Below are 21,980 nucleotides of genomic sequence, written 5' to 3' on the forward strand. Positions count from 1 at the left end.
CGCTTGGCAGCTGCCCAATCAGCGTCCTTGTTTGTGTGGTGCCGCCGCCGCCGGTGCAGCCGCCGCCGCCGCTGCTGCCCCTGTCTGTACCGCAGTGTCTGCTCCGCCCGCCCGCCCTCCCCGACCCGGCCCGCCCCCTCCCCCACCCCCGCTCCTGGACCCGCCAGTGGGGTCTGGATCCCACTGTGCCGTCGCCGCCTCCTTTTTCGACGCCTTCACGGCCACCAGAAGAGGCGACCTGGTCGGGAGTTCCGCCGCCGCTGCCAGGTGAGGATCTCTGGCCTAGGCCAGCCTGGCCGCCAGCCCGCCAGCCCGCCCGGGGGCGGTGAGGAGCGACGGAGGGAGCAAGGCTGCGAGAAGGCGGCGGTGGGGGAGGGGAAAGGTGGAGGGCGGGGGGAGGGGAAGCGCCCGCGAGCCGACGCCCGCCCGCGCGCCCCCGCCTGGCGTCCCCTCCCCCAGCCCGGCCCGCGCGCCCCCGCCTCGCGCTCCCCTTCACCTCTTCCCCTCCCCCCCGCGCGCGCGCCCTGGTCTTTCACTTAGGCCTCGCGCGACCCGGCTGGTGTCCCTTCGAATCTTCTTTTTACTCTCGCTCCCCTCCCTCGCTCCCCGTTTCCCTCGCCATCCCCCTTTTACTCAATACCTCATGCCCGCCATGCTCCCCTCTTCTTCGGAGCGTCCTCCTCTCTGTGTTTTTAACTCTCCGCCCCCAGTAGTGCCCTCGGGGTGCGGGGGCCGCTCCCTGCACTGAGTCTGTGTTTGACGGCGGATAGGACGGAAAGGGGATTCTTAAGGGTGGAGGAAGCATTGGATAATTATCTTTATTTGGGGGGACAGGATCAGGAGTGCAGAACCTTACCCCTTTATTTCGTCGTCCACCGTTCCCTTGCCCTCCGTAAGAAAAGGGAATTGTCTTGACTTGCGTGGGTTACTTACCTTGTATAGCAACTAAACCACCCATTTTCTCAGCTGGGCTTCTGGGACACACTGGATTTGTTTGCCAGTTCACTTTTTGAGGGTTGATGGAACTAGAACTTACCCTTCCCGATCTCATCAGGACTTAAGAGTACTTTTGCCTCTTTGGGCTCAGTTACCTGAAGGAGCTAGTTACTCCTGTGAATGAAGAGATTTAGGTGTTAATTGCTGTCCCGGAGAATCGTCCCCGCTCTATAAAGGTATGGTGCCCTCTTTGAGTTCGTCCTTACCACTAAATTCCCTCCAAACACAAGACGTTCCTTCATAAGGACTGACCCTGAGATGGAGGTGGAGGAATTACTGGTGGGTGGTAGGTAGCGTGTGGATGCTGAAGTTAGTGGTGTTTCCCTGTTCTCTTCTGGAGAGTAAGGTAGCATCCTGAGCAGCAGTGTTCTCATCTGGTAATTGATTACTTGAAGGGCTTTTGTGTGTGTGCTTCTGAGGTGGGAATAATATAAATTAAATACTCTTTTAGCAAAAAGAGGCATCGTTCTTATGCCTACCCAGCAAGATTTGAAATAGTGCTTGAAGTTGGAGTAAAAGTAGGTTTGATTCATGTGGATTGGAGAAGAGCTGCTACTTTTTTGTAGTCTTTTGGAACAGTTCCTTTTCCAGAAATTTATAAGTTGAATAAACACAGATGAATGTGGCACAAAGTAAGAAATCTTCCCCTCCCACCTCTGTCTTCCAACCATCTTATCCTTCCTACAGCCACTACTGAAGTTTTTTGGCCTCTGTATAGGGTCTGTAAGTTGTTGTTTATCCTATTTAAGGGTTGAGTGGTTTCTTTATTGCTTTTTCTTTGATACGTGGACTTACATTCTTTCTCGAAGTCTGATGATCACTTTGATTTGTGTTTTTGGTGTAGAAGTCTTGAGAATTGTCCTAAAAGGGGGCTGGAGAGATGGCTCAGGTTGAGTACTGACTGCTCTTCCAGAGGACTCAGGTTCAATTCCCAGTACCCACAAGGCTGTCTAAAACTGTCTATAATTCTAGTTCCAGGGGATCTGACACCCTGGGGATGGGGGAAGAGAGAGAATATTGTTTTAGAGCACTAGCAGTTGTGTGTGTGCTTGATTGGTAAGGAGGCAGTTTCTGGTGATATTGAAGATAGTAGTGTGGCTGGGTTAAGCTCATTTTGAGGGAAGGAAGATATATCTGTTGGAAATGTAACACTAGGGATGCTGGGCTGGGTCAGCCTGGGGTTTTTGAGAAGATAGGTTTGTAAATAGTCTATGGTGACTATTGGTCCAATATGATTGATAGACTTTTCAGTCTGGGGGCAGTGAAAGTTATGGAAGAGGTAGGTATTAGCGAGAATCAGAAGCCTGGACATGTAGGTTGAATGACCTAGTTTGAGAAGAGATGAGGTTTATATAGACTTTTATGCTACCTATTCTTTAGTTGAGAACATTTTTAATGAGGTGAGAGTGACTTGTGCTTGACATCAGTATCCATCTTTATGGCACTGTGGTTTGCTTCCCCTGACTATGTCATGTCTGTTAACTTCCTGTTTATAAATACAGTCTCAACAGGAGAATAGAAGCTAGGTTAAATACTTGTCTAGAAACAAAGTTATCCTGGTTTCCTTCCTGATCAGCCTTTCAAATATAAATCCTGGCAGTAATTTAAACTGTGTTTAGCATAGGGGCACAGGGAGAGAGTTGTGAGGAATTTTTTTCCAGCCCTCACAGCCCTACAGTACTTTGTTTTGTTTTTCTTTTTTTCCGGAGCTGGGGACCGAACCCAGGGCCTTGTGATTGCTAGGCAAGCGCTCTACCACTGAGCTAAATCCCCAACTCCCTACAGTACTTTGTAAAGTGTGTGTTCTCTAGGATCATGATTGAAATCCCAACACTTGGGAAATTGAGAGAGGATTCTTTGAATTTGAGGCAGTGTAGACTATATAGTGAGTTCAAGATAGCTAGAGCTAAAACAACTAAAACCCCACCCCTCACCCCCCAAAAACAACAAAAACTGGTACTGACCTTTCATCCTGATCTAGGGATCAGGAGTTCAAGGTCATCTTCTGTTTTCTATCACTTTTGAGCTCTCCTACCCCCCCTCAAAAAAAAATGGCCTGTGTGTTTTCCTTCTTTGTTGTGGGTGGTGGAGTCTCTCTGTAACTTTCTCTTGGTTTCAGTAGGCCTACTGGATGCTCTAGATTGGGCCCGGCTAAGAGTACAGTTGCAGCCCGGTGGTGGTGGTGGTGAAGAAACGCCTTTTATCCCAGCACTCAGTAGGTAGAAGCAGGTGGAGTTTGAGGCCAGTCTGATCTTCAGAGCAAGTTCAGAACAACCACAGTTATACAGAGAAACCCTGTTTTGAAATAAAGGGGATTTAAAAAAGTTTGAAAGTTGAAGAGGTGTCATTGTGCTCTGAAAGGCTAATATCTCAGGATTCCCTTGTCTTTTTTTTTTTTTTTTTCCTTTGAGATAAGAGTTTCTCTACGCAGCTCTGGCCATCATTGAATTGGCTCTATAGACCAGGCTGTCCTAGAACTCACATCCATCTGCCTCTGCCTCCTGAGTGCTGGCTAGGGTTAAAGGTGTGTTCCAGCACTCTTGGCTCTCCTTGTTTTAAGCAGTGACCTATGTTGTTTGCCAAGCAGACCTCTTACGTCCATTTACCTGATTTTTCCCTTCTCCCTAAGCTGTGTAGGGAGACAGCAGCTGCACTGTGCTGCACTCTGGAGCATATTCTCTGTTAGCCCCCTGTTTAGGAGACCAGCTAACAAGCAGCCCTTCTGCACTTAGCTTAGGAGGTTCATGTTGCTTGGCGTATTGAGAAAAGTCAAAACAGATTTGGTTGATGAGAACAATTGCTAGAGAAATCATAAAATTGATCCATAAGAGGGTTCAAAGGACTTTGTTTCCTAGACCTTTGCAGGATTTACAGCCCAGTGTCCTTAGATGTCAGTGTACAATATGAGGCATTTTGTGAGGCACATTGGAAGGAAGAGGAGAAAAAAAATACACACCTAGATTGATTCCAACTTTAGTTCTAGCATAAAACTGTCCACCTGCTTTATTGCTTAGGGGAAATCCCACCAACATGATGCCACACAATTGCAGATCAATTAATTTTGGCCAAGTATGGAAAAAGAATTTGTTTTTGTGAAAAAGAATGGCTTTGGGGGAGAAAGTATCTATTTTTGCTTATATTCCGTAGTCTGAAGGTTTTTCTGTACATTGTTTGGGGGACTTTTGCCAATTTCAGTTGGTGAAGTAGGGATCCTTTTTCTCAGTGTAATAGTGACAAAAGCCTCTGCAGTTAGGTCTAGATAGGAAGTGAATCTTTTCTGTATCTTTTACCTTCTCTTTGGTAGATTCATAAAATGCTTCAATGCTGCCTGAGTTCCTAGAATAGGAGAGGAATGACACATGGTCATTAAGGCCTTATAAGTTGGCTCTGTGATATGTAGTGCTTTCCACAAAATACCTTAAATTGCAATTGCCTTGGATTACCCACAACTGGCCAGAAACTTCAAGAGTTTGGCATTATAATAGCAAGAGTTAACAGGTGTGCACCATACACAATTTTTAGATAATTCATGAAATTATTACTTGACTAATCCTAACAGACTTACTACTTTAAGATTTCTGATCAAAGTACTTTGAGGTACTGGGATTACAGAAATGAGCTTCTATGTCTGGCTAAATGTCATCTTTTCAATGAGGCCTTATTTCTACCATTTATTTTTATGTATTTATGTGGACTATGCATGCCTGGTATCTGTGGAGGTCAGCAGATAGGAGTTACCATGAGGGTGATAGGAACTGACTGCAGGTTCTCTTGAAGAACAGCTAGTGCTCAGCTAGTGTTGAGTTCTTACCCCAGCCCTAGATTTTGTGTGTGCGTGCATGTGTGTAAATGTCTTTACTTGCTGAGTCACCTTACTGTCCATCTGTCCATTAATCTATCCATTTATTTATTTATTGAGAAGGATCTCAGCTTTCTTAGGCTGGCCTTAAACATACTGTGGAATTGAGGATGATTTTGAAGTTCTGATTCTCTTTCTTCTACTTCATAAATGCTGAAATACAGGCATTCATCACCACATCAAGTTTTCCTAACTCTTTAGAATCTTACCTTCAGCTCCCATCTATCCTTCACATCTAATAGTCTTCTCTTGCGCGCGCTCTCTCTCTCTCTTTGTTTCATGATACTTAACAACTTTTTTTTACAAAGATATATTTATTTATTTTATGTGTAAGAGTACACTATAAATTCAGACACACCAGAAGAGGGCGTCAGATCCCATTACAGATTGTTGGTTGTGAGTCACCATGTGGTTGCTGGGGACAGAATTCAGGACCTCTGGAAGAGCAGCAGTCAGTGCTCTTAACCACTGAGCCATCTCTCCAGCCCCTGATACTTAACAACTTTAAAGCATTTACTTGTGCTGAGCAGTGGTGGCAAACCCTTCCCAGCACTTGGGAGGCAGAGGCTGTCGATCTCTGAATTTGAAGCCAGCCTGCTCTACAGAGTGAATTACAGGACAGCCAGGGCTGTTAAACCAAACATCATCATCATCATCACCACCACCACCACCACCACCATCATCATCATCATCATCATAAATTAAAAGAAAAGGAAAAAATTAAATTTATTGCTTGTTTTTCCTCTTGTGATAAAGGTTTTGGAGGTGTGGATTTATATTCATGGTATTTTGATATTTTGTTTAGTGCTTAATATAATTCCTATCATATAGTTAATAGTCATATTTGTTATCAAATTGGAATATAGTCTCTTCCTAACTAAATGTAAACTTCTTTTACAACAAAATAAGTGTGAAAATACAATATGGTATTGCAAAATGTTAGACAATTTTATTTTATTTTAGAAAAGCTTTTGTGGGGGTTGGGGATTTAGCTCAGTGGTAGAGCGCTTAGGCAAGCGCAAGGCCCTGGGTTCGGTCCTGAGCTCCGGAAAAAAAAAAAGACAAAATAAAATCGATGAAAAATTAAATGTTTTTTAAATTTTTTTTTTTTTAATTTTTTATTTTTCGGAGTTGGGGACCGAACCCAGGGCCTTGCGCTTGCTAGGCAAGCGCTCTACTACTGAGCTAAATCCCCAACCCCAAAATTAAATGTTTTTAAAAAAAAAGGGCTGGAGAGATGGCTCAGCGGTTAAGAGCACCCGACTACTCTTCCAGAGGTCCTGAGTTCAATTCCCAGCAACCACATGGTGGCTCACAACCATCTGTAAAGAGATCCGATGCCCTCTTGTGTATTTGAAGACAGCTATAGTGTACTTATATATAATAAATGAATAAATCTTAAAGAAAAAAAAAGAAAAGCTTGTACACGTGTGCATGTGGTGCTCAGAGAGTCTAGAAGAGATGTTTGCAGGTTTGACATACCCAAATGTGGGTACTGGGAACTGAATTCAGGTCCTCAGGAAGAGCTGTACATGTACTTAACTACTGAGCCATATCTAGTCTCTGTAAAATGTTTTGTAAACTTTAAAGAATTCTATAAATATGAGGGCTGGAGAGATGGCTCAGCAGTTAAGAGCACTGGTTGTTCTTCAGAGGACCCAGGTCCAGTTCCCAGCACTGACATCTTACTGTCTGTAATTCTAGTCTAGGGAACATGAAATCACAGAAACATACATGCAGGCAAAACACCAAAGCACATAAAATAAAAATAAACAGGTTATTTTTTAAAAAAATATAAATGACAAAAAGATTGCTTCCCCATTGAAATAAGTAATTTTTAGTTACTTAGAATTATCTTTAAGTGTATTTATATATATTATTCCATTCTACCTAAAGGTAAATATAAACATGTCTACTTTCATATTTTGTTGTTACTCCAAATATAACACTCCCATTGTTTCCCTTTTGTGAGTCATTGAGTCATCAAAGCCAGAAATGTGAGCATCATTGTCTATTCTTTTTTTTTTTTTTTTTTTTTTTTTTCCCCGGAGCTGGGGACCGAACCCAGGGCCTTGCGCTTCCTAGGTAAGCGCTCTACCACTGAGCTAAATCCCCAGCCCCTGTCTATTCTTTTTTAAAATAATAATTTGTGGGCTGGAGAGATGGCTCAGCGGTTAAGAGCACTGACTGTTCTTCCTGGAGTTCCGAGTTCAATTCCTAACAACCACATGGTGGCTCACAACCATCTGTAATGGGATCTGATGCCCTCTTCTGGTGTGCCTGAAGACAGCTGCAGAGTACTTATATATAATAAATAAATAAATCTTTAAAATAATAATTTGTATGTATTCTTTGAGAATGTATGCAATGTAGTTTGTGTGTGTGTGTGCGCGCGCATGTGCGCTTGTAGAGTCTGAAATTTTTTTTTTTTATTAAAAGATTTATTTATTTATTATATATAAGTACACTGTAGCTGTCTTCAGATACACCAGAAGAGGGCATCGGATCTCTTTACAGATGGTTGTGAGCCACCATGTGGTTGCTGGGAATTGAACTCATGACCTCTGAAAGAGCAGTCGGGTGCTCTTAACCGCTGAGCCATCTCTCCAGCTCCCCTGAAATTTTTTTTTTAATTTTATTTAATCACTTTTTTACACTCCAGATTTTATCCCTCTCCCTTTTTTCTCTTAATTTTAAGCAATGTACTTTTATCATAATCACCTTCTATTTCCCCCCTCCAACTTCCTCTCTATTTTTTCTTTGATACAGGGTCTAGCTAAGAAAATGAGGCTGGTGTTGAATTCGTAGTCCTCTTGCCTCAACACTTAAATGCCAGAATTGTTTAGTTTATATGTACCACTAGTCCCATTACTCTTGTTACTTTATGTATATTTCTCAATCTTTGGTTTCTTCTGGATCTTCACTAATTCATGTCCATCATTGAAATTCTGATAAAGGATATTTCTGCAAAGTCTTTTGTTTATTTTTGTGTGGATTTTTGGAGGGGAAGATAGGGGTTTCTAGAAAAGGTTTCTCTGGGTAACCTTGGCTGTCCTGGAACTTATTCTGTAGAGCAGGTTGGCTTTGAACCTGCCTCTGCTCCCTGAGTGCTGAGATTTTAAAGACATTTGCCACTATGCCTGCTCTGTACATTGTGAGATAGGTTCTGTAGCCTAGAGTGGATGTGTGGGAGAATGAACTCAGGTCTGATCTTCCTTCTTCTACTCCCAACTGCTGGAATTATAGTTGGTATGCTCTTAGGTTCTGATTGGCTAGCTGTTTTGAGATTTGATCTCATTATTTAGATCAGACTGGCCTAGAACTTAGTATGTAGACCAAGCTGGCTTCAGACTTTGAGCAATTTGTTGACTTTTTCCTGAGTGATAGTATTACTAACATGCACTACCAGACAGGGCACCATAATCTTTTACAATCCTTTTTAGTTTTGGTGCATTACCTTTCCCCTTTTTGGAGGTAGAGTCTCATTGTGGTCAAGGTTGGCTCAGAGGTCTATGTTGCCTAGGCCATATAACAAAGTCCTCTTGCTTTGATCTCCTGTGTGCTGGGGTTGCAAGCATGGACCACTGTAGTTGAGTTATTCTTGTTCTCTTTTAAACTCTAATATATTGTCTTTGAAGTGTTCTCCTAAATACCTGAATAGTTTACTTATTTCTGTTAAAAAATTCAATAGTTTCCACTCATTAAAAAGATAAAATTTAAACTTGTTTAGCATTCAAGGCCATTTATGATCTTGACCTTTGCCTTTTTTTTTAAAGATTTATTTATTTATTTATTTATTTATTGGTTCTTTTTTTCGGAGCTGGGGACTGAACCCAGGGCCTTGCGCTTCCTAGGCAAGCGCTCTACCACTGAGCTAAATCCCCAACCTATTGATTTATTTTTTTAAACATTTATTTATTATGTATACATCATACAGCTTTCTGCCTACATGTATGCACCTGCAGGCCAGAAGAGGGCACCAGACCTGATTATAGATGGTTGTGAGCCACCATGTGGTTGCTGGGAATTGAACTCAGGACCTCTGGAAGAGCAGACAGTGCTCTTAACCTCTGAGCCATCTCTCCAGCCCCAAGATTTATTTATTTTATGTATTTGAATACACTGTAGCTCTCTTCAGACACACCAGAAGAGGGCATCAGATGTCATTATAGATGGTGGTGAGACAGCATGTGGTTGCTGGGAATTGAACTTGCTAGTGCTCTTAACCTGCTGAGCCATCTCTCCAGCTCGACCTTTGCCTTTTTTCCAGTATGCCTTTTCTTAATATGTGAATAAATACAGTTTTTAGTTCTCAGATCAGTCTCCAAATCTCAACTTAAAATGCTGCTTTTTCTGGAAGGCCTTTTCTTACTTGCCCATAAAGATTTAAGTACATTTCCTTTTATCTCAGTATACTTTATAAATATTACTCCCCTACCCTCAGTAGTCTATTAGTATCCTAAAAGCGAAATACAGTGGTTCAGATCAAAGTGTTGGTTGCTCTTCCAGAGGACCTGAGTTTAATTGCCAGAACCTACAAGGTGGCTAGCTCACAACTGCCTGTAACTCCAGTTTCAGGGGGATTTGATTCCCTCTTTTGGCCTACTTGGGTCACTGCATGCACATGTGCACAGACATTCATGCTAGCAAAAAAAACCATCCACAAATGTAATATAATAAAATACAAAATTGAAATAGCAATTATTTTCAGTGCCTAAAATGCTATTTTCTAAAAGATATTCAGGAACATTTGTTGTATAAATGAACATTGCTGTAGGTTGAGAAAATGGTTCATAAATTTAGAAGATGCCCCTTTTGAAGGATTATTGGTTTTTCCATATATAGTTTGTGTGATCTGTTGCCTGTGCTCTGCATTACTTGCCACCAACCTTACCTGCCCTTGTGGGTTGGAGGTGAGGTGGTGCAGAATCAATGATGCAGACTTGGGGAAAACACTACAGCAAGCTCATCTGAGCACTGCTGCAAGCTCCTTTAATACTCTCTACCCATGCCCCATTGGTCCCAAAAAAGTATCTATTTTAAACAGCAGTTCCTGATTGACTGGCATTGTCTGTATCAGCAATCCTTGGTCTTTTAGGCAGTCCTCAACTAGGTCCTCCTATAGGAGATGCTTTTGTAGTTGCACAATCCCCAGTGTTCATGTAGAGGCAGCCTGCCATTCCTGCTACATATCCACCCTTTTTAGATTTTGACAGCCTAGTGGGAGCTGGGGTGCCTTTGCCTTCACATTGTTGACCCTACCTTGGAGGATTCCCAGTATACTGTATTACGCCTTTCCAGGATCTTACCTGTCATTGACTACCAACCCTCAAAGAGATACCACTCTGGAGGCCTGTCACATGAGGGGGAGATGAGGAACAGCCTACATGGTGGTCTTACAGATTGCTGCCATCCATGCTTTGATCACTTCCTTAGAGGGGATGAAATCAGGATTTTCAAGAGCCATCAGCACCTGGAGGGTCATCTTATTTATGGAATGCTGCTTGGAGATACGCTGTGGGAAACATTTAAACAAAATAATTATTAGTATGACAGTTCTACCCATCATGGTGTAAGTGGCTATCCATGATGGGTCAAATCGCCTCTTAATATTGTTCCACATTTTTCCCAAGAATCCACAGATACCCTGGTAGCATTGAGGTTGGCTATGTTCTCCCTTAACAGCACAGAATAGTTAAGGAAATTTGTCTTAAGGTACCTTTAAGATGTTGAGCCAACTGTTGTTGGGCTTCAGTGGTGGTATGAACTTGGTAAGAGGGACTTAGGCAGATAGAGTGAAATCTGTGGTCGCATACCAGTAGAGACATGTCCCTAACAAGGGCCTTCTGCGGGCAAATCACTGTGTTGTAGTAAAAGTGGATGGCTTGATAAAGATGTTGACTGACTTAGAGACTACAGCAATGACAGTCTCTGCCATAGTGGTTGTCTGGGTCATGACAACAGTAGCTGGTGTTGCCCTGGCAATGCCTGCAATCCCTCTTCCCCCAGTGTAGGGGTTGTGAGTGAGTCCCGGTCATCAGAGTGACAGCATGAAAGTAAATGGTATTTACCATAGTCATCCAAATAGCAGCTGGTTCCCTCATCAGGATAGCCATTGTTGAATACATCCAGCAGGCAATCAGGAGATGTTTCTCATTAAAGCAGTTAAGGCTGTCTCTGACAATGGAGGTATTAGTGATGAGAAAGAAAAAGGGAGATTGGACACAGACTGGGGTGACTTTCCAGCCAGTCTCACTGCCAATGGTCACATTCACAGGAATTGCCCCAGTCCACATTTTCACCGACCAGTTTATGTGGAAATAATGTCCCATTAAAGAGACGGCCATCGGGGCTGGGGATTTAGCTCAGTGGTAGAGCGCTTACCTAGGAAGCGCAAGGCCCTGGGTTCGGTCCCCAGCTCCGGAAAAAAAGAACCAAAAAAAAAAAAAAAAAAGAGACGGCCATCTTTTAGGAGAGATGGGTATAAATTAGAGGGACCACATAAATCCCAGTTGCTCAAAATGGGGTCATATTGGAATCTAATGGGATCCCTGTTAACATAGGGAGTAATATTGTAAGCATCATGTGAGGTAAACCTCCAAATGCCAAGTGTAAGGTTAGATGATTTGCTTTGGGGATCCTTTGGGGAATGTGAAGTTCCATGCCTGACATGGTGCCATAAGTTAAATTACTATGAAAGTCCCCCATGGTTATATTTTGTAGTTAAATATAAGGGCTGATGGAGGAGACATTGGTGGTAAAGCACAGAATTTCTTCCATGTGCCAGGTACCTTCTGATCATCATGTAGAAGTTACTTAAGTCCATGAAGGGCAAACCCAAACTCACTGGAAGAGAAAACTTGTTTGAGTTGGTTGGTTGGTTGGTTTGTTTTTGGTTTTTCAAGACAAGTTTTTTCTTTATTCCCCTGGCTGTCCTGGAACTTAATCTGTAGACTCAGAGATCTGTCAGCCTCTACTTCCCAAGCGCCTGGGATTAAAGTTGTACACCATCACTGCCTGGCTGCTATCTTAAAGATCATTTCCTAAACTTAGAAATGATGACTACTATTTTACTAAGTTTCTGTGTTAATACAAATTATGCATATAGTTTGTAAACTATAAAGCACCTTAAGGCTTTTATTTTTAATTATATTTAGATGGAGCTAGAGAAATGGGCATAGCAGTTAAGAGCATTTGCTGTTCTTCCGAAGGGCCTGAGTTTGCTTCTTAATACTGGTATTGGCTGCCTCATCACCTGTAATTCAACACCAGATTTGACACTTTTTTCTGATCTCTTTACACGTGTGCAAAGACTTTTTTATTTTTTTCTTTTCTTTTTTTCTTTTTTTTCCCGGAGCTGGGGACCGAACCCAGGGTCTTGCACTTGCTAGGCAAGCGCTCTACCACTGAGCTAAATCCCCAACCCCTGCAAAGACTTTTTAAAAAAAGATTTATTTATTATATGTGAGTATATTGTATCTGTCTTCAGACACACCAGAAGAGGGCATCAGATCTCATTACAGATGGTTGTGAGCCACCATGTGGTTGCTGGGAATTGAACTCAGGACCTCTGGAAGAGTAGTCAGTGCTCTTAACTGCTGAGCCATCTCTCCAGCCCAAAAGGACATTTCTTTTTTTAACAGGGGGTGGTGCTCATGCATGAGTGTGTATCTTTCTCTGCCAGTCTGTGCATGGGTGCAGATTCCTGTAGAGGTTAGAGGTGTCATTTTCCTCTGGAGCTAGAGTTAACAGGCAGTTGTAATTGCCTGATAAAAGTATTGGGACCCAAACTTAGTTTCTCTGCAAGAACAGTATGTGCTTTTAACTGCTGAGCCATCTCTTAGCCTTACTTAGAACTTTTTAATTTCTTTTGGTTTTTCAAGATTATATTTCTCTGTATAACAGTCCTTGTCTTGTCCTAGCTCTATAGCCTACACTGGCCTTGAACTCACAGAGATCTGCCTGCTTTTGCCTCCCAAATGCTGGGATTAAGTAAATGCACTTGTTTTGAATTCATGCTCCTCTTCCCTCAGCCTTCTAGGCATTGGAGCCATCAGTGTTATTCATTATGGCTAGCTTACCCCACTCCTTTCCCAAATATTTTAAGTTGATACTTACTCTGCACCTTCAGCTTTGGTAGCTATTCCCATTTGACTTTGTATAATGTATCACTATTGAAAGCTTTTCAAGGGATATGGGCAAGTGGAAAATCCTTTTACAGCAGTGTTTTGTAGATGCATCTTGAAGAACCTCGAGGGTTCTGAGGAGTACTAAATAGTGGTGATTTATTTGAGATCCAGATCTAATGAGGTTTTTTACATATACCAAATATATGATAAAATTTTATGGAAAAAAAATGAAGGGCTAAAGAGATAGCTCAGTGGTTAAGAGCACTTGCTGTTCTGTGTTCTGCCAACTACCTTTGACAGCTCACAACTGCCTGTAATTCTAATTTTAGGACTCCCTACTGGACTCTGCAGCACCTTCATATGGATATGTGAGCACACAGACACACAAATAAATAAAAGGTTAATTTTTTTTCTTTTTTGTTTTTTGAGACAGGATTTCTCTGTTTCTCCCTGGCTCTCCTGGAACTTGATCTATAAGCCAGGCTGGCCTCACACTCAGGTCCATCTGCCTCTGCCTGCCAAGTACTGGCACTAAAGGCATGCATTACTACTACTTGGCAAAATCTTAAAGAGCAAAAAACAGCATTTAGGCATGGTGGCACACATTTGAATTCTCAGCCTTCAGGAGCCAGAGTCAGAAAGACAGATACATGTTTGAGGTTAGCCTAGTCAACAAGATGAGTTGGGGCCTTTTCTCAGGGGAAAAAAAAATAGAGCAAGCAACCACAAAACCAATGTCTGTAATTTTTTTTTTTTTTTCGGAGCTGGGGACTGAACCCAGGGCCTTGTGCTTGCTAGGCAAGTGCTCTACCACTGAGCTAAATCCCCAACCTGTAATTTTTAAAAAGTATATATTTTTAAGTGTGTGTGTGTGTGTGTGTCTTTCTGTATTTTTGAATTATGTACATTTGACTGTAAGTGTCAATAAAGGTCAAAGACATTGAATTCCTCTGGAGCTGGAGTTAATGGAGAGTAGTGAGCCATTGACATGGGTTCTGGGACTTAAACTCAGGCTTCTGCAAGTGCAGTTTGTGAGTATGTGCTCTCTTACCTGCTGAACTATGTCTGTAGCCCTGATTTAAAATATAGTACTTAACATTTTAGCCTTTTAAAATGCACAGCTTAGCAGAGGTTGATGTCTGGCATCTTTCTCTCTCTCTTCCTTTATCGCTCTCCATCTTATTTTTGAGACAGTTTTTCCTCTCTAAACTTGGAGCTCACTGATTGGCCAGTTTGGTATCTAAGGAGCTCTAGGAAAAAACATGTTATCCTAGATCCTACAGTACCGGAGTTATAGACATATGCCACCCATACTAGGAATATGAAGTTGAGCAGTGGGCCCTTTAACTGTACTTTACCAATAGAGCTATCTCATCTCCTCATCCCTGATTCTTCCATGATTTTAGAATTTTTTTAGTAGAATTTTTTTTATCAATCTGACCTCAACCTATGTACACTGTGGGTTGGGATGTACTCTACCATACTATTTTGAAAAATAAAAGATAAATCCTGTGCTTGCTGAGGATAACTCTGAACTTCTGATCTTGCGTCTATATTTACAGAGCCCTTCTATACTTACAGATCCCTGAAATTTACCACTATACCTGGCTTACGCTGAGCTGAGAATGAAATCTAACCTTGCTAGGCAAGCATTCTACCATCTGAACTACATCTCTATACCCCTGGCTATGTCATAATTTTATCTTGTTCTCCAGACCTATTGTTTGGAATAATATGAAATAGTTTTTATAGAAGATTTAAACATGACTTGTTAATACTCAAATTAATGTTATTGTCATTAGTAACCAAATTAAATGCAAATGAAAGTTAAACACAGAAAAAAATAGCAAAAAAGAATCTTAGCAAAGTTACTTTGGATATAAAAGGCAATGAGCAAGGCTGAAGATGTGGCTCAGTAGTAAGTGTAGGCAAGCCCCTGGGTTCTAGTCCCAGTACAACAAACACAAAGCACAAAGTCCGTGCTTTTTTTTTTTTTTTTTTTTTTTTTTTTTTTAAAGATTTATTTATTTATTATATATAAGTACACTATAGCTGTCTTCAGATACACCAGAAGAGGGCATCGGATCTCTTTACAGATGGTTGTGAGCCACCATGTGGTTGCTGGGAATTGAACTCATGACCTCTGGAAGAGCAGTCGGGTGCTCTTAACCGCTGAGCCATCTCTCCAGCCCAAAGTCCGTGCTTTTATGTTTTTGCCTAAGAAATTAATGGGTGTTTTAGGATTTTTTTGTTTTGAGACAGGGTCTTGCTATGTATTATTTGGCTGGTTTAGAACTCACAGGGAGTCCATCTGTCTCTGCCTCCTCAGTGCTGGGATTAAAGGCATGTGTGTTACTATGCTAGGCATGAAGTTTATGAGTGTATACATGGAATTGCATGATTTTTCTGATCTCAATAGTTAGCATTTTGGTTGCTGTTGGAAGTTCCTCATCTGTGAAAATACTTCCTCTTAGGTTTTCAAGTCAATGTTTTTGCTGTCCTTTCTGCTTTCCATTTTGTTTTAAATCAAACCTGTGGGTTCCTTGTGGGACACATATCAGATATTATGCCTATCATATTTATATAATGATTCCTAACAGCAAAATTACAGTTATGAAGTAGCAACTAAATAATTTTATGGTTGGTGGGTCACCACAACATGAGAAACTGTATTAAAAGGTTGCAGCATTGGGAGGGTTGAGAACTGCTGCTTTAGATTGTCTCCTTTATTTTACTTCCCTTTGGAATGTAGAATTTACTTGTTTTGAGAGATATTTTTTAATCCTTACTTTAAAAATTTTTTCCCAAGTTATCTCATTCAATTAGCATTTTTCCCTCTCTTTCCTACCTTTTTAAAGATGAACAGAATACTTGATACTGACTGATTAAGAAAAGCTTTAAAAACTTTTTGTGTAAAAAGGAGTGGGAAACTGGAACTGTGTGGATGAAGAAAGGGAGGACCAGAACAATTGCTGTTCTTTGAATTTCAAGGGTAAACATCAAGAAATGTTTCGTGGCATATAGCCTCCAATACCTCATTTCAATCGGTCTTTTGCTTATCAAAAATTTTTTTTGAGACTGAGTCAAAATTTTTTTGTTATCCATGTTATAATTTTTTAATTTATTATTATTTTTACTTAATCACTTTACATCCCACTCACTGCCCTGCTTCTGGTCACCTCCTCCCACAGTCCTTCACCCCATCCCTTCTCCCCTTCTTTGAGCAGGTGGGAGCTCCTCTGTGTATTTTGTGTAACTCTACCCACACCCTTTACCAGCATATCAAGTCTCATATGGGAGAGGCTAGGTGCAGACTCTCCCACTGAGGCCAGATCAGGCAGCCCAGCTAGAAGGCAACATACAGGCAACAGCTTTTGGGATAGCCCCTGCTCCAGTTGTTCAGGACCCACATGAAGACTAAGCCGCACATCTGCTACATATATGTGGGGATACCTAGGTCCAGCCCGTGTATGCTCTTTGGTTGGTGATTCAGTCTCTTGAGAGCCCCAAAGATGTATAGGTTAGTCTTTCTGTGGAGTTCCTATTCTCTTAGAGGCTGGCTCATAATAGTTTTGTTTGTTTGTGATTTATTTATGTATGTGAGTACACTGTCGCTTTCTTCAGACACACCAGAAGAGGGCATCAGATGCCATTACAGATGGTTATGAGCCACCATGTGGTTGCTGGGAATTGAACTCAGGATCTCTGGAAGAGTAGTCAATGCTCTTAACTGCTGGGCAATCTCTCCAGCTCCTCATAATAGTTTTTACTGCCATGGAATTCACTATGTAGAGTAGGTTGTACTCTCAGAGATCCTCCTGAGTGCTGGGATTAAAGGAGTGCACCACAAAATTTGTTAGAACCCTCTCTGTGGTACAATGCATATATAGAAAAAAGTTATCTACATAGAGATATAGAGTATTACCTCTTCCTAGAAATCTTTTTCTTGAAAAAATTTACATTTATTCATTCATGTGCTAGGTAGGCATGCATAAGGCTTGTATGCTTGTAGAGGTTAGAGGACAATTGTGGGAATGGATTTTCTCCTTCTGGGATTGAATTTGGATCATCAGGCTTGGCAGCAAGTATCCTTCTCTGCCTAGCTGCCTCATTGACCCCAGAAATCTTTTTATGTTCCCTCTATTGTCATTCTATCTCCAGAAGGGAACCACTTTTATTTGCTATGGTGTGTAAATACTTTGTGCTAACCATCTGTACCTGTGGAGTGCTTCCTCTGGATAGTATTCATGTTCATTTGTAAGGTTGAGACTCTTGAACAAAATAAATAATCCATAGATTTCTTGAGAGCAGAATGATGTCTGTTGTTTAATAGAATGATTCTCATCTGAAAGGAGTTTCTCTTCCGGTGTATATTTGGTATTGTATGGGGAGACCTTTCTTGTTCTTACAGATAGAAAGAATTGGTGGTAGTAGTATTCGTATTTTTTTCTAGAGGCCAGAGGTGCTGCTAAACAATAACAGTACTTTGGACCCTCTCTCTCCCTCTCTCCCTCTCTCCTCCTCCTCCCCCTCCCCACCCTCCCTTCCTTCCTTCCTTCCTTCCCTCCTTCGTTTCTCTTTTAAAAGATTTATTATTTATAATGTTTTGCCTGCATGTACACCTACAGGCCTGAAGAGGGCGCTAGAGCTCACTATAGATGGTTATGAGCCACCATATGGTTGCTGGGAACTGAACTCTGGACCTTGCTAGTGCTCTTAACCTCTGAGCCATCTCTTCAGCCCCCTAGGATAGCTTTTTACAAGAAAGATCTCTTCTCAGCCTCCCAAAATTAGTAGGACTGTGGTTGAAAAGCAGTTCTAATTGGTTAGAATACATTGTAGCATTATAGCAATAAGCTATAGTTAAATTATTGAGAACCCAATCTGCTTTTGAAATTTTTGTGGGAACTCTTCACCAAAAATATTTTTTTAAAGAATTTTTATTTATTTTATTTATATGAGTACTCTGCAGCTGTCTTCAGACACATCAGAAGAGGGCATCAGATCTCATTACAGATGGTTGTGAGCCACCATGTGGTTGCTGGGAATTGAACTCAGCACCTCTGGAAGAGAAGTTGGTGCTCTTAACCACTGAGCCATCTCTCCAGCCCACCAAAAATCTTTATTGTACAATCCCAGTCATCAGGAGGCTGAGAGAGAATGATTGATAATTCCAGGTTATTCTGGGGGGGTACAAAGTGAAAGTCTGCTCAGCAAAACAAAGCAACCCTTCCCAAAGAAAAAACAATCTGAAAAAAAAAAAAAATCTGGTTTTGAATAGCTCTTATCAGTAAACTCTTTGTTTTGTTTTGAGACAAAATTTCACTCTGTAGCCCAGGATGGCCTTGAACTTGTAGCAAGCCCCCTGTTTCAGTCTCTAGTGCCAGAATTAGGTATTTTGAGTCATCACACCATGCCAAGCTGTGAATACATTTTTCCTTTCAGTAATGAAAGTTTTTTGCAAAGCTACTGGTTAAAATAGGCCCTACCAGCAGCTCACTGAAACAGACTCAGATACTTATACCCAACCATTCATTGGACTGAGTTGGTTGAATTAGGGTAAGGATTGAAAAGCTGGAGAGGAGGGGAACCCCAGAAGAAGACCAGCAGATTCAAAAACTCAGACCCATGGGAGCTCCCAGAGACTGAGCCACCAACCAGGCAGCATACATGGGCTGATCTGAGGCCCCTGGCACATATATACCACACTGCCAGGTGTGGCCTCAGTGGGAGAAGATGGGCCTAATCCTCAAGAGACTTGAGGCCCCAGGGAAGGGGGATGCCTGTTGGGGGTGCGGGGAGCACCCTCTCAGGAGTAAGGGAGTGGAGGAATGGGATGAGGAACTACAGGAGGTGGGACTGGAAGTGGGGACAATGCTGGAATGTAAATATTTAAAATAAAATAATAGGTCTATTGTTGGATCTGTTGGCAACCAAAAATTCTTTTTTGCATTTCTCCTGGATAGGATCAGTGAATTTTTTAAAGGATTTATTTATTTTTATGTGTGTCAGGAGCTGCATGTATGTATGTGTACCACTTCTGTGCCTGGTACTCTGAGAGCCAGGGAAGGATGTATAATCCCCTAGAACTGGAGTTTCAAACAGTTGTGAACTATCATGGGGGTGCTAAGAGCTGAATTCACTGCAGGAGGAGCAAGCAGTTTTAACTGCTGAGTCTGTCTGTCTAGCGCTGGACAGGAGTGATACATGACTAAAATTCTACATTGAGAAATAGATCATTTAAATTTTTTTTTTTTTTTGGTTCTTTTTTTCGGAGCTGGGGACCGAACCCAGGGCCTTGCGCTTCCTAGGTAAGCGCTCTACCACTGAGCTAAATCCCCAGCCCCTTAAATTTTTTTCTTAAAATTTATTTTGTGTATGTTTCGTGGAGAGAGAGAGACAGACAGACAGACACACACACATATACAGACAGAGTCAGACAGGCAGACACTATGTAACTGCATGTTAGCCATAGCATGCTTGTGGAGGGAGGCCAGAGAACAATTTTTAAGAGTCTGTTCTCTCCTTCTAACATGTGGGTTCCAGAGATCAAAGTCTGGTCATTAGGCCTGATGGCAAGTGCCTTTCCTACCCACTACCCATCTTTCTACTCTTACTCTTGTCACTTCTTAAATTTTTTTGATCACCTACAGCTTAATTGATGTATATGGAAATGCTTGAATATAGTTTGTCCATAGTCCTCTAATTATGAGTGAGTGATGCTGCTTTGATCCCAAAGACCCTTTAGTACTACATTTAATTTTTGAAATTATATCATGTTTGCATTTTTTTTGCCTGCAAGTATGTATGTGTATCACATGTGTGCCTGAGGTCAAAAGAAAACATTAAATCCCTTGGAAATAGAGTTGTGGGTGGTTGTGAGCCATCATGTGGGTTCTAGGAACCAAACCTAGGTCTGTTGCAAGAGTAGCAAGTTAATTTTTTTTTTTTTTTCTCGGAGCTGGGGACCGAACCCAGGGCCTTGCGCTTGCTAGGCAAGCACTCTACCACTGAGCTAAATCCCCAACCCCAGCAAGGTATTTTTGATTTATTTTCTTTTTGGCTCTTCAAGACAGGGTTTCTCTGTATATCCTGGCTGTCCTTGAACCTGCTCTGTAGATCAGGCTGGTTTTGAACTTGAGTTCTACCTGCTTCTGCTTCCCAGGTGCTAGAATTAAAGGCATATACTACCACTTCCTGGCCGTAGGTTTTTTTTTTTTGTTTTTTTTTTTCCCTAACTACTCAGCTATCTCTCTAGACTCTGTATTTATTTTTTTAATTATTAGTTTTGTTTGTTTTTGTTTTTTGAGATAGGGTTTTCCCTATACAACATTCTTGGCTACCCTGGAACTTACTTTGTAGACCAGGCTGGTCTTGAATTCACAGACATTCACTTGCCTCTGCCTCCCCAGTGCTGGGATTAAAGGCATTGACCACCACACCTGGTTAGTTATTACTATTTTTGAAGACAGAGCCTCAATATGAGGCCCAATCTAACCTGGAAATTGCTGTTCAGACTGGCCTTGGACTCAAAAGGATCTTTCTCCCTTTGCCTTACGAGTGCTGAGGTTAAAAGAAGTATGTGTGGGTCTGGAGATAGGCTCAGTAGTTAAGAGCACTCTTCCAGGGGTTCTAGGTTCAGTTCCCAGCAACCACATGGTGGCTCACACCATCTGTAATGGGATCTGATGCCCTCTTCTGGTGTGTCTGAAGACAGCCACAGTGTACTCATACACATAGAATTAATAAACCTTTAAAAAAAAAAAAGCATGTACCATTACACCTGTCCAAAGAAAACTTTTTTTGAGACACTACCTATGTTTCTGTCAAAATTTTTATTTTTAAAAACTAAGGGGCTAGAGAGATGGATGGCTCAGTTGTTATGAGCACGGTCTGCTCTTCCAGAACCCTGGTTCAATTCCTAGCACCAACATGACAGCTAACAATCATCTTTAGCTCTAGTTACAGTGATCAGACCACCTCCCACCTCTTCTGGTTTCTGTGGGCACTGCATGCAAGTGGCATACAGATAATGCAGATAAGACACCCATTCATATTGAATAAAAATAAAAATTACTGCTGCTGCTGCTGCTTTGCTGTTTTGAGACAGGGTCTTACTATGTCGCTGTGGCTGTTTTAGAACTCAACTATATAGATCAGACTGGTATCAAGTTGGTAAGAGGCTCATCTGCTGCCTCCTCCCAAGTGCTGGGATTAAAGATGTGCAATACCACACCTAGCCCAAAACAAATTTTAAATAAATTAAATTTTTTTAAATTTAATTATTTCCTTCCAGTGGCTAGAGAGATGGCTCAGTGCCTAAGAACATTTGTTGTTCTTGCAGAGGACCCAGGTTTGATTCCCACCCCCCAGATGATGGTTCACTGTCGTTTCTATCTAACTTTTTTAGTTATACAGGATTCGATGCCTTCCTCTGACCTCTGTGGGCACCAAGCACACATACTGTACACAAATGTGTATAGGCAAAACACAATTAAATAAGTCTAAGTAAAAAATGTTAAAAATACTTTGTTCACTATTGGGTTTGGGGCTCAAACTTTGGTTATCAGGATTGTGCAGCAAATATTTTTGGTCACTAAACCTTTTGACCAGCCGCGTAGGTGTTCATGTCAGCTTTTTAACTCTTCCTAGGTCGGCCTTTTTTTTTTTTTTTTTTTAAATGTGGCCCTGATTGTCTGGAAACTGATATGTAGACCAGGAAGGCCTTGAATTTCCGGTTTACCTGTCTTTCCTCCCAAATTCTAGAGTTAAAGTCATGTGCCTCCATGCTCTGCCTAGTCTCTCATCTTCAAACTCTGGCCTTTGCTTTCATTGTGTGTGTGTCCATGTGTCCACGTGTCTGTCCATCTGTCCATCTGCCTTTGTCTCTCTTTTCTCTTTTTTTCCGCCAGAAAGAGTTTTTCAATGTAGTCCTAGGCTGTTCTGGAACTCACTGTGTAGACCAGGCTTGCCTTGAACTCAGAGATCCACTTTCA

General features: G+C 41.6%; 1 protein-coding gene across 5 annotated transcripts in view; it reads left to right on the forward strand.

Annotated features, from left to right (window-relative positions):
* The first annotated feature begins 130 nt into the window (after positions 1–130).
* The window catches only part of Gatad2b (GATA zinc finger domain containing 2B), an 81,442-nt gene continuing 59,592 nt past the window's right edge, over positions 131–21,980 (forward strand). For 2 of the 5 annotated variants that reach the window (XM_039102301.2, XM_039102302.2), the window contains exon 1: positions 131–267. The gene's annotated coding sequence lies outside the window, so the exon portion shown is untranslated. Of the gene's footprint in view, positions 268–974; positions 1,173–21,980 lie in introns of those variants that run through there. The other 3 variants (XM_008761144.4, XM_063281824.1, NM_001024888.1) reach the window with 2 other exon arrangements.

Source organism: Rattus norvegicus, chromosome 2, assembly GCF_036323735.1.
Source record: "Rattus norvegicus strain BN/NHsdMcwi chromosome 2, GRCr8, whole genome shotgun sequence".
Taxonomy (NCBI): domain Eukaryota; kingdom Metazoa; phylum Chordata; class Mammalia; order Rodentia; family Muridae; genus Rattus; species Rattus norvegicus.